General features: G+C 48.0%; 2 long non-coding RNA genes across 51 annotated transcripts in view; one reads left to right on the forward strand and one right to left on the reverse strand.

Moving 5' to 3' along the window:
- LOC138850245 (uncharacterized) overlaps window positions 1-15,805 on the reverse strand; it is a 514,649-nt gene that overhangs the window by 393,679 nt on the left and 105,165 nt on the right. For 49 of the 50 annotated variants that reach the window (XR_011389934.1, XR_011389944.1, XR_011389950.1 and 46 more), the window contains 2 exons: window positions 8,734-8,913; window positions 7,286-7,449 (listed from right to left, as the gene is read on the reverse strand). This is a non-coding gene — a long non-coding RNA (uncharacterized lncRNA). The remainder of the gene's footprint in view (window positions 1-7,285; window positions 7,450-8,733; window positions 8,914-15,805) is intronic. The other variant, XR_011389972.1, reaches the window with a different exon arrangement.
- Window positions 3-1,969, forward strand: LOC138850246 (uncharacterized). Its single transcript, XR_011389981.1, has 2 exons — window positions 3-456; window positions 1,394-1,969. It is a non-coding gene; the product is annotated as an uncharacterized lncRNA (long non-coding RNA).

Here is a 15,805-nt window from a genome sequence, read left to right on the forward strand (position 1 = left end):
GACTCACAGAGGCTGGTATCCTGGGACACAGGGAGAGGCGTGGACTGCCGGGGGCAGGGGTGCGGAGCACCATCTTTCAGCGGCCCTGGGACATGAGGACTGGGTTTCTGCCTCAGGATGACATTTCCATTAGTCAGGCACATGTGGCTTCCAAACTACATACTTGCGCCTGTGCACCACGCAGCACTGGACCTGCCTGGGCACTCCAACTCTGTAAACACTCACACACACACACACACACACACACACACACACACACACACAATCAAAACAGAAGATACTACCAGGCAGGGTGGATCCTCTGATCTTTGTTCTTAAACCAAAGGGGTTTGATCCACCACCTCACCATTCCATCCAAATATCTCCTGGTTTTCCCCTCACAACAGAAAAAGTGCCAGGAAATTTCAGCGTCTTTGCACACAGGACAAAAAAGTCAACAGAGATGTGCCCATGAAGGTAAAGTGGGGGCTCAGGGACAGGGGTGAGGGCTTGGCAGGAGGGGAAGGGGTGTGGCTGTAAGGGCATCAGGGCAGAGGGGAGCTTTTGGTGTCACTGAAAGTGTGCTTGAAAAGAAAACCTGGGGTGTGCCTGCTAGGACAACAGGCCAAGAGAGGGCTGTGTTCACAGGTCGTGGGATGCAGTCGGGCTCAGAGGGCAATGGGAATGGGCTGCAGCAAGAGCAGCTTGGCTCTCAGAGGGGGCTGTGAGCACCCACAGGTCTCTGGCTCCCATGCTGTTCCTGCTTCCCCCAGGCTGTGAGGTGGATGCGGCAGCAAGGGCTTCCTTCCATCTGTGCTGGGGCCCTAGAGGTCCTTTGGAAACCAGGCCTGCTACAGTGTTCTCTGTTGCAGCCTTCCATGGGGAGGGCTGCCAAGCCTGCCCCACACATTGCACAGCTTGGGAATGCCAGGGGCTGAGCAGTCGAGTGGGATGCCAAGCATTGGGTCTTACTGGCTGCCCTGGGAGCAGAACTTCTGTCTTCTCGAGGAGAGAAGCAAGCAGCATGAGCCTGTCTCTCAGTCTGCACAGGGAGCCTCATGTGCATCCAGGGAGGCAGGGTATGGGGTGCTGGGCCTGGCTTCCTCTCAGGGACACGCTGAGGCACAGGTCAGTCAAAGGATCCTTAGCGCAAGGGGGACCTGAGGTGGGAGGGGAGGCCAGCACCCTCTCCAGCTGAGGAGCAGGCACAGGGAGGCGTGGTCAATCCCCCAAAGCCACCTTCCCAGTGGGAGCTGCATGAATCCATACAGAGCACGTTGTGGGAGGAGGGGAGTGCAGGGTGGGCATTATACCAATGGAAGTGAGCCAGACATGCAGGGCTCAAGGTGGTTTGCACAAATGTGGGCCGGTCAGGAAAGGACTATCTCCCTGAACGTGACCCTGACCCTGGCAGATGGCGATCTGCAGGTTGCCCGCCCGGGAGCAGAACCCCCAGAGAACACAGATGCGGCAGCGGCTGCAGAAGAAGGCAAGTGTGCCTGGGGAGGGGGGGGCAGGGGCTCCTGTCTCCCACTGGGGGCCCATGTCAAGGGAGCAGGGCCTTCTGCCTCCCTTTTTGCCCACGCCCATCACCACAGTAGCTGAGAGACCCCAGTTGAGAGACCAGAGCTGAGGGCCTGAGCTGAAGGGCTCCCAGCAGACTTGGGCCTGAGCTGGGGCTGGCACCCCACAAGGTGACTTGTTATCATGCCATCAGGGCTCCCAGGGTTGTCCGATTCTAGAGGCAGTTGGCTGGATGCAGGGAGAATTGGGAAAGGCACTTTAGGGGCGGGGAGCTTCCCAATGGGGAATGTGGCCAGGGCTCCAGCAGCTGGGGTGGAGTGCATCTCAGGGGCCGGGCCTTGGTGGCACCTGAGAACAGCTGCTCACCACCACCACCACCTCATGGCACAGGGAGCCGTCCCCTTCCTTGGCACTTTCATCATGTATCTGGATAGGCTGGACATCGCCATGAAGGACTTCGTAGATGTGAGTGAACTTGCCATGGGTGGGGCAGGCTCCAGGACCCTGAGGCTTGGGGGGAGGGTCCTGGGCTGAGCTCTCAGCCCCCAGCTCCTTGCTGCCCATGTCTCCGGAGGCCTCACAAGCTGTCCCAGGGAGGAGGGCTCACCTGCATATCCCCTCTGAGTGCGGGAGCCTGCAACCAGGTGCCCACCCCTGTCCCCCAACGGTTGAAGCTGCATAGCCAGAGTCCCTGACTGCAAAGCTGCACAAGGTCTTGGCTGAGCCTGCTCAGCCTCTGAGTTGGGTGGCACCCAAGGGAAGGAGAGAAATTGGGCCCCTGTGAGGTCAGGCAGCACCCACATGCCTCAGTCCACCCATCCATTCCCAGGCCTCACTTTCCCTGCCTGCCATCAGACATGGTGGGGACAGCAGTTCCCTGAGCCTCAGCCACCATGTCCCCTTCTGCAGAGCTAACAGCCTGTCCCAGGGACACCTTCTTTTCCTTCCTCTTACCCAGAGGGGAGGGCCAGGGGCTAGTCACAGGCCAGGGGCTGTTCTGATGGACTCTGCCTTCCAGGGAAAAAACAACATGCTGAAAATGACAAAGGTGAGCAGCTCTGCCCTATCTTCCAGGCACAGAGGGGATGGAGGGGTCAGAGATGCCCTGGGCAGAAAGCCCAGGCTCCAGCCCATGCGTGTCTGTCTGCTCTCTCCACTGGGATGGATACACACAGAAGGAGGAGAGCATCCCTAGGGAGGCTGTGGCTAAGGGACTGGAATCCAGGAGAACTTCCTTCCTGGGCGAGGGGCTGTGTGTATGCTACTCAGAAGACAGCTTGGAGCCTGGAAGGGATGGCCAGGGAAGGCTTCTCTAGCTAAAAGACCCAGAGGCCAGCCCCCTGCCCCTGCCACAGTGTGCCCCTCCACCAGTCCCAGTGCAGGCCTGTCAGCATCCTCTCTGCCCCTCTTGCCCCAGGAGATAAAAGTTCTCCAAGAAATGCAGCGGCTCCAGGTGGCAGCCGGTCAATATACTTTGCTGCGCGACGCAGAGTTTGCACTGTGGTTCCAATCCATGGAGAGGCTCAGTGACACTAAGAGGTGAGTGCTGGGCAGGGATTGCGGGATGTCCAGGGTGGCAGATGGGGAAGGTTCTCCTGTTGTGCACTGAGGAGAGGGCTACCCATGGCTCCTTGGTCAGCAGAGGGCCTTACCCATGGGCAGTGTGGGGCTCCAGGACTGCGGCTGCAGGGCGGGCCCTGGAGGGAGCCTGAGATGAGCAAGAGTGCACTCATGGCTGCTTCTGTGTCCTGCAGCTACAACCTGTCCTGCCTACTCCAGCCCCTCTGCTAGAATGTCCACCTCATCCTCAAGGCCAAGAACATCAGGCCTTGGAGAACATCAGCATGACTGAGTCCCCCATGCAGGCAGAGAGTGGGGCTGCAGAGTTCATCTGTGGGCTCGGGGACTGCACCGTGACACTCGCTCCGTTCCCCACCGACCAAGCAACAACCCAGTGCCTGGGAGACTGGCCTCCCTCTCTCAGATGGGTGGTCACATCATCACCAATTTCACGGATTCCTCCTAGATTTTCCTATGTATATAGTTCACCATGATTAGTACCAGTTGGTTAGGCCTTTCATTAAAGTAGTATACATGGTAGACCATGAGTGTCCTTCTTCCTCTTTATCCCTTCCCTGCCCTGCTAATTAGAGACCATTCTCTAGATCCACAGACAAAGACATTCATGCAGATTCGAGAGGGGTGTGTCTCCCCATGCAAGGATGCCACACCATGAGTGCTCTTTCAGTTCTGAGGCTCCTACATGGAGCCCCATGCTGTCTCGTGGAGAGAGTCCCTCAGGGTCTTTTCTGAAGCGCAATTCATACATCCATCGGTATCTGGTGAGAACAACGCTCTCACTGCTTCTACACTTGCTCCCACGAGCTTTGGGAGTTTGCTGCTTAAAGCCCTTTAGGCTCAGATGGTGGTCCCCTCTATACAGTGTTTTCCAAATGATGTGTGTCACCAGTGACCAGCAAAATGTCCCAAGAACACAACTCAGCCCTAGTCACTAGAGAGAATTCCCTGTGAGATTCAGTGGGAAATGCACATAATAAAAGTGCACAATCTTGGGAAGCCAACACTGACAAAAATTTCATCGATGTATACATATATATACACAGAGATTTGTATGTATTCAGGTGAAGTATCCACCTGCAGCAAAGGCATCCCACATGGGTGCCCGTTTGAGTCCCAGCTGCTCTGCTTTTACCCAGCTCCCTGCTAATGGCCAGGGAGAGACATACAGCCTGGGAGACAGGAAGTGATATTTCAAACACCTGGGTCCCTGCCCCGCAGGTTGGAGACACATGCTGCGTTGGAGACACTGTACTTGACTCAAGTATTTGGGGACCAAACCAGCAGCTGGAACATCTCTGTGTCTCTGCCTTCCAACCAATGAGTCAGAATTCTTTCAAACATGAAAGCACAGGGGCTGCCACTGTGGCATAGCAGGGAAAGGTGATGCCTACAGTGCCGACATCCCATGGTGCCGCCTGTTCGAGGCCCGGCTGCTCCTCTTCTGATCCAGTACTCTGCTATGGCCTGGGAAAGCAGTAGGGTTTGGCACAAATGGTTTGGCCCCTGCACACTTGTAGGCTTTCGATCGGCTCACTCCCAGCCATTGCAGCCATTTGCAGAGGGAACCTGCAGATTGGAGGTCGCTCTCTCACTCTCCCAGCCTCCCTGTAACTCTGCCTTTAATAAATATATCTTGAAAACAATTAAAATACAAATAATGTACTAAAGGAGTAACTTGAGCCAAGAAAACCAAAGATCGGTCTAGTGGTCATGGTAAAACACTACCACAGAAACCACAGGTGCTCTAAATATATGCCATGATCATGGGAAAGATATCTCATGTTCCTATTTAGACAAATGAACAGACATTGGACAATGTATGCCGAAACTGCGAAAATGTACAGTTTATACTGATATGGATTTGCCTTCTGGAAGCCTGGGATTCTAGGACAGGGTAGGAAGAGAGAACACCGAGTAGGAGCCCCAGTCAAAACCTGCCCATTGAATAGCTAGAGCTCTCCAAGAAGAGCACAACTTCCATAGCTTGTCCATGTTAGGTGAATCTACTGGGAGACGAGCATGGGGAATTGATGACACAGCTTCCTCTCCTTTCCCTATAGCCCTGAGATGCCTCTACACCACATCTCCAGTGTCCTACAGATGAGCAAACCTGGGGGTGGTCCTGGCGACACCTAGAACCCCACAGATCCAAAACACTTGACAAACGCTAAGCAGAAAAACATACCAAAGCACGTCCCAATTAACTGCTGAAAACCACTAGCAACACCAAAACCTTCAAAGATCAAAAATGAGAAGCTTCAGCCTGACTCACAAAATCCTTGAGCTGAAAGACAATGCATCAGTGCCTTCAGAACTTGGGAAAAACCATTTCCAACCTAAAAGTACATACATGTTTTCAATCCTACATTACAGGACAGTAGGATCAAAGCATAGTTAGAGATGCCAAGCATCAAAAACGCTTCTGTATGCCATTGCTCAGAACCTGCCAGAAGATGTGCTCCAGAAAATCAAGCATGGAGGGGCCTGCATCCTGGCTCACTTGGTTATTCCTCTGCCTGCTGTGCCGGCTTCCCATATGTATGCTGGGTTCTAGTCCCGGTTGCCCTCTTCCAGTCCAGCTCTCTGCTGTGGCCCGGGAGGGCAGTGAAGAATGGCCCAAGTGCTTGGGCCCTGCACCTGCATGGGAGACCTGGAAGAAGCACCTGGCTCCTGGCTTCAGATCAGCACAGCGCAGGCCATGGGGGCCATTTGGGGAGTGAACCAACAGAAGGAAGACCTTTCTCTCTGTCTCTGTCTCTCTCACTGTCGATAACTCTACCTGTCAACTAAATAAATATAAATAAATACATAAAACTTTTTACAAAATCAAGCGTGGAAAAAAAACTCTGAGGAAAACATGAAATGCAAGATCAAGGAGCACCATCAGCAAAGAAGTGAACACATTCCTAGAATGATGGGGAACAGAAACCCCAGGGTGACAACATCCACAAAGAGAAAAGCATCTTGAATCCACATTGGAGCAACTAGGAGGTGGTAGGGAAACATTCACCAAGAAAATGAAACTGAGAGAAAGTCTGTTAAGTATAGAAATGTTTATGAGACTGTAAGACAATGAAGAAATATGAGGATTCTATGAATGTTCAGCAAAATGACCTAAGAAAGGGTCAATATGGGGAGCAGGTGTTTCACACATTGGTCAAGATGCCACTTGGGGATGCATACACCCCAGGGCGGAGGGCATGGGTTTCAGTCCTGGCTCCAACTCAGATTCCACCTTCTTGCTCATGTGCACCCAGAGAGGTGGTCAGAGAAGCCTCAAGTACCTGGAGCCCTGGCACACAAGTGCTAGACCCAAATGCAGTTTCAGGCTCCTGGATTCAGCCTGACCCAGCCCTTGGCTGCTGCGAGCATTCAGGGAATGAACCCAGCAGATGGACAATCTCTGGGCCCCACTGCCTTTCACACAAATACGTTTTTTTAAAACAATCCAAGTAACACAACTCATTGTTCAAGAGCATCATGATAATTAGCACTGGTCTTGATGATCAAGAGTCCTTATGGAATTACAATGATGTAAATGCTGCATACTCAACTAAGCAAACCCTGACATATCTGTACTAGGGCCCTGGAGGGACAACCAAAGTTCATTGCCTAGTTGGCAGTGGAGAGTCAGGGGGGAGAGAGCTCCATATTTCCCCATGTTGAGAAGCACAGCACCAGCATGTGAGTTAAGGACCAAGGTGTGGAGCTCAAAAGAAAGCTCTGAGAGTGAAAAGGATGATCCTTGAGAAGGAACGGTGGGAGAAACACCAAAAGGCCTTGATGAACATATGTTATAAAAGAATAGGAGTTTCTGAAACGATCCATTCTTTTTTTTTTTTTTTTTTTTTAATTTTTTGACAGGCAGAGTGGACAGTGAGAGAGAGAGACAGAGAGAGAAAGGTCTTCCTTTGCCGTTGGTTCACCCTCCAGTGGCCGCCGCTGCAGCCGGCGCACCGTGCTGATCCGATGGCAGGAGCCAGGATCCAGGTGCTTTTCCTGGTCTCCCATGGGGTGCAGGGCCCAAGCACCTGGGCCATCCTCCACTGCACTCCCTGGCCATAGCAGAGAGCTGGCCTGGAAGAGGGGCAACCGGGACAGAATCCGGCGCCCCAACCGGGACTAGAACCCGGTGTGCCGGCGCCGCAAGGTGGAGGATTAGCCTATTGAGCCACGGCGCCGGCCCACGATCCATTCTTACCTTAGCAAACTCAGAGAGCCTGTCATCACTCGTCAAAGACTGCCGACTTGCACAAGAAGCACAGTCTGAGGGACCCACGGCACCCTTGCCATCTTCAAGTTCGTTACATTCACCAGCACCTTCCCTGTCCCTGTCGAGCTCCCAGTCAGGGAAATGCAATTCACCTAAAAAGGCACAAGTTGCAACTTACTTCATTTCAAATCATTAAATGGTTTACAACTATTTGTATTCTCAGTAGTTAGTATAGCCCTGTTCCTGAATAAAGGTTAAAACTACATTCAGACAGTGAAAAAGTTATCCCTGGCCTCTTTTCTAGTCACTTGGTTTCTCGCATCTCGTAACCCCACCCAATCAAACTTAACCACATTTGTTAGCTCTTGGATACCCTTGCCGAGTCTCCATTGCCTGTGCAAGTAACTAGCTAACTGTGCATGTTGTATTTACCTCCTTTCGTACAAACCATGATCTTCTTCACTTCACATCATTAAGGTGATTTTCCTTACCACTAAACAGGGAATGCCCTCAGTCCCAAATGTCCTTGTAAAAGGAGGATATTTTCAGCTCAGAAGACCCAGCAGATATCAAAGGAAATAACTCAGCCAAGTGCAAAAGAAAAAAGAATATTGGCCATCTTCTAGAGAGGCTGTCTGTACAAACCTAACTTGTTCATATTAAGCGTAAGTCGCTAATAGGAACGGTGAGGATGAAAAGTTACCAGCTTACTTTGAGTGCATTAAGATGTCTAAATAGTCTAGTTAAGCTATCTCTTTTAAGATTTGGAAAAGTACATGATTTCTACAATTCTTGTCTGTGTCTATCAACTGGGGTGTGTCCTTCAGGGGATGCCTCACCTCAGAAGACCTCTTTGGGAGTGTCCACGGGGACTGATGCTGTCACTGTAATGTACTGGGGAGACATTGGAGAAACTCTAAAACTTTCTGCAACACACAGGAACGTCCTCCTCCTCACGACAGAGGTATCTGGACCCAAGCGATAACAGTGCCAAGACTGAGAAACCCTATTTTCAACTGTCTAAACCATGAGGCAACACAAACTACTCACAGCAAACAAAACTGGTGAAAGTTACACTCCCATCACACATGCACTGTTCTAGTCTTGTCCCAATAACCACAAGTTAGCCAGGCAGTAGTGTGGGTGTAGCATTCGGTAGGAGTTCAGAGAACTGGCTTTGAACTCAAGGGGATCTAACAATGAACCCCAACAGAGTTTACACATCCAAACTCAAGTTGTTACCAATAATACCAGTCCTAGCTCTTAGTCGTTACTGTAAGAAACATTACATCAGAAAGCATTTCGAAAGGCTTGGCACACAGGCTAAGCCTCACAAAAACATCAAAACCTATAATAACTTTGAGAATGAATTCTTCACCCAATAATGAATCCAATATGGAACAAAACCTGACTTTCTGACAACATTAGAAACTTACCATCACTGGCCCCATCTTCTAGACCCAAAATATCCCCGTTCCAAAGCCTCTACATTCTAGAACCGTGTCCATTATCCCTATGTGATTCAGAGTGTGTCTTCACTTCATTTGACACATCGCTTCCATTGGAACTCCAAGTTACGTCAGTCAACACACTGTTACTCTTCGAAGTGAGAGTTTCTGACAATGAAAAAAGAAAACACATCAGTATGTCAGCCACTGTGGTCATTTATCTAAAGGAAATTGTAAGCATGCTACTTGCCACAATCACAAAGATACAAAACTCTGACAATACTGAAAGCAATGTCTTATGTCCAATCCTCTTGCCTCAAGTTTGAAGAACAACCTAAGATTCTTTGAGTTAAGGCCAAGTTACAACAAGAAAAAAAAGGAAAACTGGCTGAGATAGATTATCAATTGATAGTAGAAATGAAAGATCTCCGTGAGTGAGATCCCAGGGGAAAGAAGGAGCCATCCAAGAAGGAGGTACCTTCTTTCTCTGAATGCTGGAGAGAAATTCCGCTTGAAGGATGGCCTTATCTAAACAAGGGCAGAGTTTGTGAACTCAAGAGGCATCCATACCCTTAGCAGCTCGTCACAAGAGCCTCGGCTGATCACTGACATCATAAATAAGAGTGTCAATTGTTAAATCAACAACAGAAGTCACTGTGCACTTGCTCCTCCTGTAGGACCTCTGTCCTTAACGTGGTGTACTATGAGAATTCACGGTAACACTAGCCTTCAAACATTACTTTCCACTTTGCATGTCAGTGTGGGTGCAAGCTGTGAAAATCTTTACTGAGTATAGAGTTGGTCTCTATATAAAGATAATTAAAAATGAATCTTCATGAAGAATGGGATGCGAGAGGGAGTAGGGGGTGGGGTGGTTTGGGGGTGGGAGGGCAGGTAGGTGGGAAGAACAGCTACAATCTGAAAGCTGTACTTATGTAATTTATCTAGTAAATAAAAGCTTTCTATAAAAATAGATACTAGATATTAATAGAGCACAGATATAATAACAATAATAATAACAATAATAATAATAGAAAGAATCAAAACAGACTGAATGCTCCAACATGGGAAGTATTGCATATAGCAGCCTCCCAGAATGACAATGACCTCAAATAACACCCTGGCTCAGAATCAACCCTGAAGACATTCTGATGTGGCTAAAACACCTATGAGAGCATGTCAGGCATGGGAAGACAAAACACTGTGGCACACAGGGTTCCCCATGAAGCACTTCTGTGGGTAGACCCCAAGAGAAAGAAGTGGTCATCCACAAAGGATACACTTTATTCAGAAGGCACAAAAGAACTTCCTCTTCCCCGTGGCCCTGTCTAAATATGGAAGGAGTCAGTGGATTCCACAGGCTTCCACAGCTGAGGCAGCTCAGGTCAAGATCCTCAGGTGTTCGCTGATGTGCTAATTCTGAAATTCTCAACAGGGGTCACTGTGCACTGACTTCCCATGCAGGACCTCTCTGCTCAAAGAGTTGAGGTATGTGAGTTAACAGTACCACTTGGTCACAAAGATCTACCACACTTTCACGTGAATGACACCATCTATGGATTATAAGCTAGAAGAATGTCTCATGCTCGCAAAAGTCACACCGCCCTTGGGTTCTTCTCCAAAGTTAACTCACTCCACCGCAACAGATACTATAGACATACGTAAGTCAAATCGCAGAAAGCCTTACTTTCATTGAATTCAAAAGCACTTTCATCTCTTGTTTGTTGTAAAAACAAGCCTGCCGGTGTTCTAGTGCATAGTAGGGTAATAATACTTCACCAAACATACAGTCTTTTCTCAAAAGCTAGAAGAAAGACTTCTGAATGTACATACTACAAAGAAACCTTGAATAGGGAAGCGGTGGATGCGGATGACCTAATATGATCATTTAAATGTATGCATGTAGGGCAATATTACATTATACCACATCAATATGTACAGCTACTCTTTGTCAACAAATAGAGAAACACATCAAAAAGGAAATACATCATTGTTCAGTGAAATGCATCTCCAAATGCTCACTCTTTTTCATAGAAGTATATGCCATTCCAAAGTTTCCAAATACGTATAGTATTCAGCCCGTCATGTTTTGTTAATAAGTTCTAGGTAAATTCTACTCCTGTCAGAGAAGATGCCCCTAAAGGAGACAGAGGAGGAAGAGAGGTGGGAGGGCTGCTGTGAAGTTAGGTATGGTGGGAGAATCACTATGTTCCAAAAGCCGTGTTTAGGAAATGCATCAAGTTGGTATAGCTTCCATAAAAGGTGTCTGGGAAAAACTGGAAATAAAATAATCCAGGATTCCATGGCTGGCTGTGCACTGTGTAGAGAAAATCAGTGTCTAGAGAGGCTCTTTAATGTACACCCAGGGCAACGCTCTTTCCGTCTTTTCTCTAGAAGATCCCACTTGGGAAGAAATTATGGACATCTAGTAGTCTATTTTCCTGTCTCGTCTAGTAGTAGAGGGTGCACTGCGCTTCCAACAAATCCAAGGCTGATGCTTGCTTTTGTGGAGTGGGAAGTAAGGGTGTGACAGTCAAGGGATACTCTTAACAAAAGAAACATGGGTTGAGAAGGAATTTAGCCTAATGGCTTAGATGCTTTGATGGTGAGTTCCGATGCCCATTTCTCATATCAGAGTACCTGGTTTTGATACTCATCTCTGGAGCCTAACTCCAGTTTCTTACTAAAATACCTCTGGGGAAACAATGGTTCCTATAACAAGTTCCATGCTATTCACATGGGCGACCTGGGTGGAATTGCCAGTTCCCAGTTGCAGTCTGGCACATCTCAAGGCACTTGCAGGACTGGGAAGTAAATTAGCAGTTGGGAGCTCCTCTCCTCTCTCTCTGTCTCTGTTCCTTTATAATGTTAAGATGGGAAGCGTGGCAAAGGCCCTGCCAAATCAGAAACAAAATGCGTTAGTTATAAATGAAAAGGCTGTTATATTCAGCCACACACAAACCTTAATTCATGCATGGCAAACCAAGATAAAGGAAAAACAAATACCAACTAGGAAAGTGTAGGTGGTCTGCCTAGTATATCAAAACGAAAGAAACCTAACGTACACATTGTTCTTGGAAACGAGGGAGAAATGGCCAACATTCCAACAGAAAGATGGGCAAAGGACAAGGACAGTTGACAGGAAAAGGGACACAAGTGGCTTTTCTTCCAATGGAAAGAGTGCCACCTTTCTCCTGTGCAGGGCAATGCAAATAAAAACTGCACATCTCTCATTTGGCTACAATTCAAGTACTTGGCAGCATATATTGGAATAAGAAGACACTCCTCGAGGAGTGGTAATGAACATGCGAAACCATGCAACCTCTATCAAAGGGGAATCTAGCAATAGAGTTCTACAGTAGATCTGCCATTTGCACTGGCACTGTCACTTCTGGGAGTTAACTCCACAAGTATAGGGGCATATGTGGTTTCTGTGTTTGTGTTGCTAACACTCAATGCCTGAGACTGGATAATCTGTGAAGATCAGAAATTTATAGTTCTCACACCTAGAGCGCCTGGGAAGTCCAACATCAGGGCATCAGCATGCTTTGTCTGATGAAGGTCTTACTATTGCATTGTCACATGGTGCAAGGCTGAAGGCAGAAGGGCCAGAGAGCAAATCAGCTGAACACCACATGGAGCCTGTTTGACAGGGACCTCAATCCCCGGTTTCAGTAAGGCCCAGCCACGACCGTTGTGGGTATTTGGAGAGTGAATTAGTGGATAGAGATTCTCTCTCTCTCCGTTACTTTGCTTGTGTCTGTCAATGTGTGTGTGTGTGTGTGTTGTGTGTGTTTCCACATCTCAAGAAAACTGAACGAAGAATCCATCAAAGCCAATCATTATTCTACAGTGAATACTCTAAAATAGACAAAATTCACAGTCTGCTCAGTTCTTTAGAGGTGGACTAAATGCTGATATCATTTAAAGATGATGGTCCTCTTTCTAGAACACAGAAGGAAACAAACTCACCCAAAGCCTAATGACCCTCATTGTATTTTTATTTTTTAATATCTTTCCTGATTTCCTTGGAAGATTTCTGGGTTCATATTTCATATTTCTTGATTTAGTATAGAAAGGTAGAGTGACAGCGAGGGAAAGACAGAGTAGTTTCCATTCCCTGGTTCACTTCCCAAATCCTGCAACAGCCAGGGCTGGCTGGACTAAGCCAAAGCCAGGAGCCAGCACTTCAATCTGGGTCTTGGAATTGTGTGGCATTTTGTCATCCGTTGGGGCATAGTCTGTTTCACAGGTGCATCTGCAGGCTCTTCTATCAGAAGCACAGAGGAACAAGGACTCCAAAAGGGGATATGAATGCCCCTTGTGGTACTTTAATCACTGGACCAGATGCCCACCACAAGAGTGATGATTTATTCCAGTCGATGTCTGCTAAGTCCTTTGTATGAGAGCAAATTAGGAAAAGCAAGCAAAAGGAGAGAAGTCACTTTCCCAAAACTGGCTTAACGCACAGCATCACAATGTTCACCCACAACTTCACTTCAACAATGGCCAAGGGCAAGGACAGACATTTCTCCTAAGACGAACAGCACAAGAGCTATATTGAAAGGACACACTATTATTGGTCATTGGCCATCACAAATCAAGTCTGCAAGGAGATAGATACCCCTTCCAAACCACCTCGAGGCTATTCAAATAACCATGAACCTGCAGTTGCATTCTCAACGAGCTATCTAAAAGAACCAGAAACAAGTTTGAAAAATATTTACCCAGAAGACTTCACAGGATTCACACTAGCCAAAACACAACCACAGCTCCAGTGTCCATCAGTAGATGAATGAATAAACACAATATGGTCTACTCGTATGATGGAATTCAGCATGAAGTAGAATACAAGTACTGATACGGGCTACCGCATAGGCAAAACTTGAAACCATGGTGCAAGTTGAGGGAATCCAGACACAGCAGAGAATAGTTTATAATGCTAGCTCTATGAAACATCTAGAGCATACTCACAGACCGAGAACTAATTGGCAGTTGCAATTGCTGGGGGAAGGGAGACTGGAAACTGGCTACTACTGGGTTTCGAGCTTGCTTCGCAGGTGATGTGATTCACTATTAGATGGTGGCCGAGGCGGTGGTGGGCAGGACTAAAGCTCTCAATAAACTTGCATACAGCCTTTTGGGAAAATTTTTCTGACTGCATCCACCAGTGAACTAGGGCCTCTCTGCTGCTATAGATTGGCTGGTCAAATTATTTTACTGTTTGAAAGGCAGAGTGCCAGAGAGACAGGCAGGGAGGAGGGAGACAGGGAGGTTGATCCAGTGAAACACACGAAAACCCCTTCAGCTGAAACCCCACAGTATCCACTGTGAACCAGACATGTCCTGTCCCCACAGCAAGTAGGAACAAAGTACAGCAGGTGGTATTGAACACACAGCAGGCCATCAGTACCTTTAGAGCACACCGCAAGTTGGGCGTGCACAGGATGTGTAGAAAATCACTCTCTAGGCATGACTGGTAGAAAGGGATACTTTGGTGACTTCAGTGGAAGAACATCTACCAGAGTTGACCAGGATTTCCTTCTCAAGAATTCTAGGTCTTGAATCCTCCCCCAGAGAATTATCAAAAGCGATGCATGAGAATCTACAAATTCGGTGAGACGATCAGGTTTCTCACAAGAAACTTTACAGGCCTGAAGCGTGTGAAAGCTTATCTTCACATAACTGAAGGAATAAACTTCCAACCAAAATGACATCTTCTTATGGACAAGTTAAGGGACAGCATCAGCATTAGACCTGCCTGACAGGGAAGCTCTATTGCCCTCTCCTGGAAGCAAATCGACACTACATGGCAGCAACACAGAACAACCAAAAAGTGGCAAAGCGCCCCAGGGTAAGAGAAAAGGAAAAGACACATACAGGATCTTCACTACCGCCATGGAATAGAAATCACTTTTACAACTTGGAATGAAATTTAAAGTAAAATCACAGAACTTGCAATGACTATACGGATCTCATGTGTATTTTGTAGACAGTCATTTGGAACTACATTGCTTCTATGTGGATGAAGTGGAAGTCTAAACTAAATGTTTATAGGTGTGAATAGTTTATAGATTCCCATTGCAATGTGTCAGTAGATACCTATAGATGATGCACAAAAGAAAATGAGAGATAAGAAGTCATTAGGAGGGGCTGGCACTGTAGTGTAGTAGGTTAAGCGCCCGCCTGCATCAATGGCATCGCATATGGGCACCAGTTTGAGGCCCGGCTGCTCCACTGCCTGTCCAGCTCCCTGGTAATGGCCTGGGAAAGACGTACAGCCTGGAAAGACAGTCAGTGATGATTCAAATCCTTGGGTTCCTGCCACACAGGCTGTTGACCCAAATGGAGTCTGAGGCACTTTATTTGACTTAAGTTTTGGGGGACTGAACCAGCAGATGGAAAATCTCTGTGTCCCTGCCTTTCAAACAAATACATAGGAATTCTTTGAAAACAGAAAGCGCAATGGATGGCATGGCGACATCATAGGTCAAGGCACCTCCTGCAGTGCTGGCATCCCGTATGGGTGCAGGTCTGAGTCCCGGCTGCTCCTCTCCTGATCCAGCTCTCTACTGGGCCCAGGGAAAGCAGTGGATGATGGCCCAAATGCTTGGGCTCTGGCACCCGGTTGGGAGACCCAGAGCAGGCTCCTGGCTGCTGGAATTGCATCGGCACAGCTCCAATCATTGCGGCCATCTAGGGACTGAATCAAGGGATGGAAGAACTCTATTATCTATCTATCCATCTACCTACGTACCTACCTACCTATCTATCTCTGTCTGTCTTCTTCTGCCTCCCTGTAACACTGACTTGAAATTAAATAAATAAATCTTACAAATGTACCCAAATGACTCCTGGCCTCGTTCATGACTTTCTTAATTCCCCAGTCTTATCGGTTGAAGCAGGGAGGACTAGGGCTCTTCCTATTGCTTGGAGGACATGGAAAAGAAAGCAGCTCACCCAAAACTCTAGGGATTACAAGCTAAGTCTAATGCCAAGTCCCTCACTTGACTCCCTAGCGAGGAAAATGATTTCGCCCATGTCCTCTGAGATTCTTTCA

This window comes from Oryctolagus cuniculus, chromosome 6 (assembly GCF_964237555.1).
Source record: "Oryctolagus cuniculus chromosome 6, mOryCun1.1, whole genome shotgun sequence".
NCBI lineage: Eukaryota > Metazoa > Chordata > Mammalia > Lagomorpha > Leporidae > Oryctolagus > Oryctolagus cuniculus.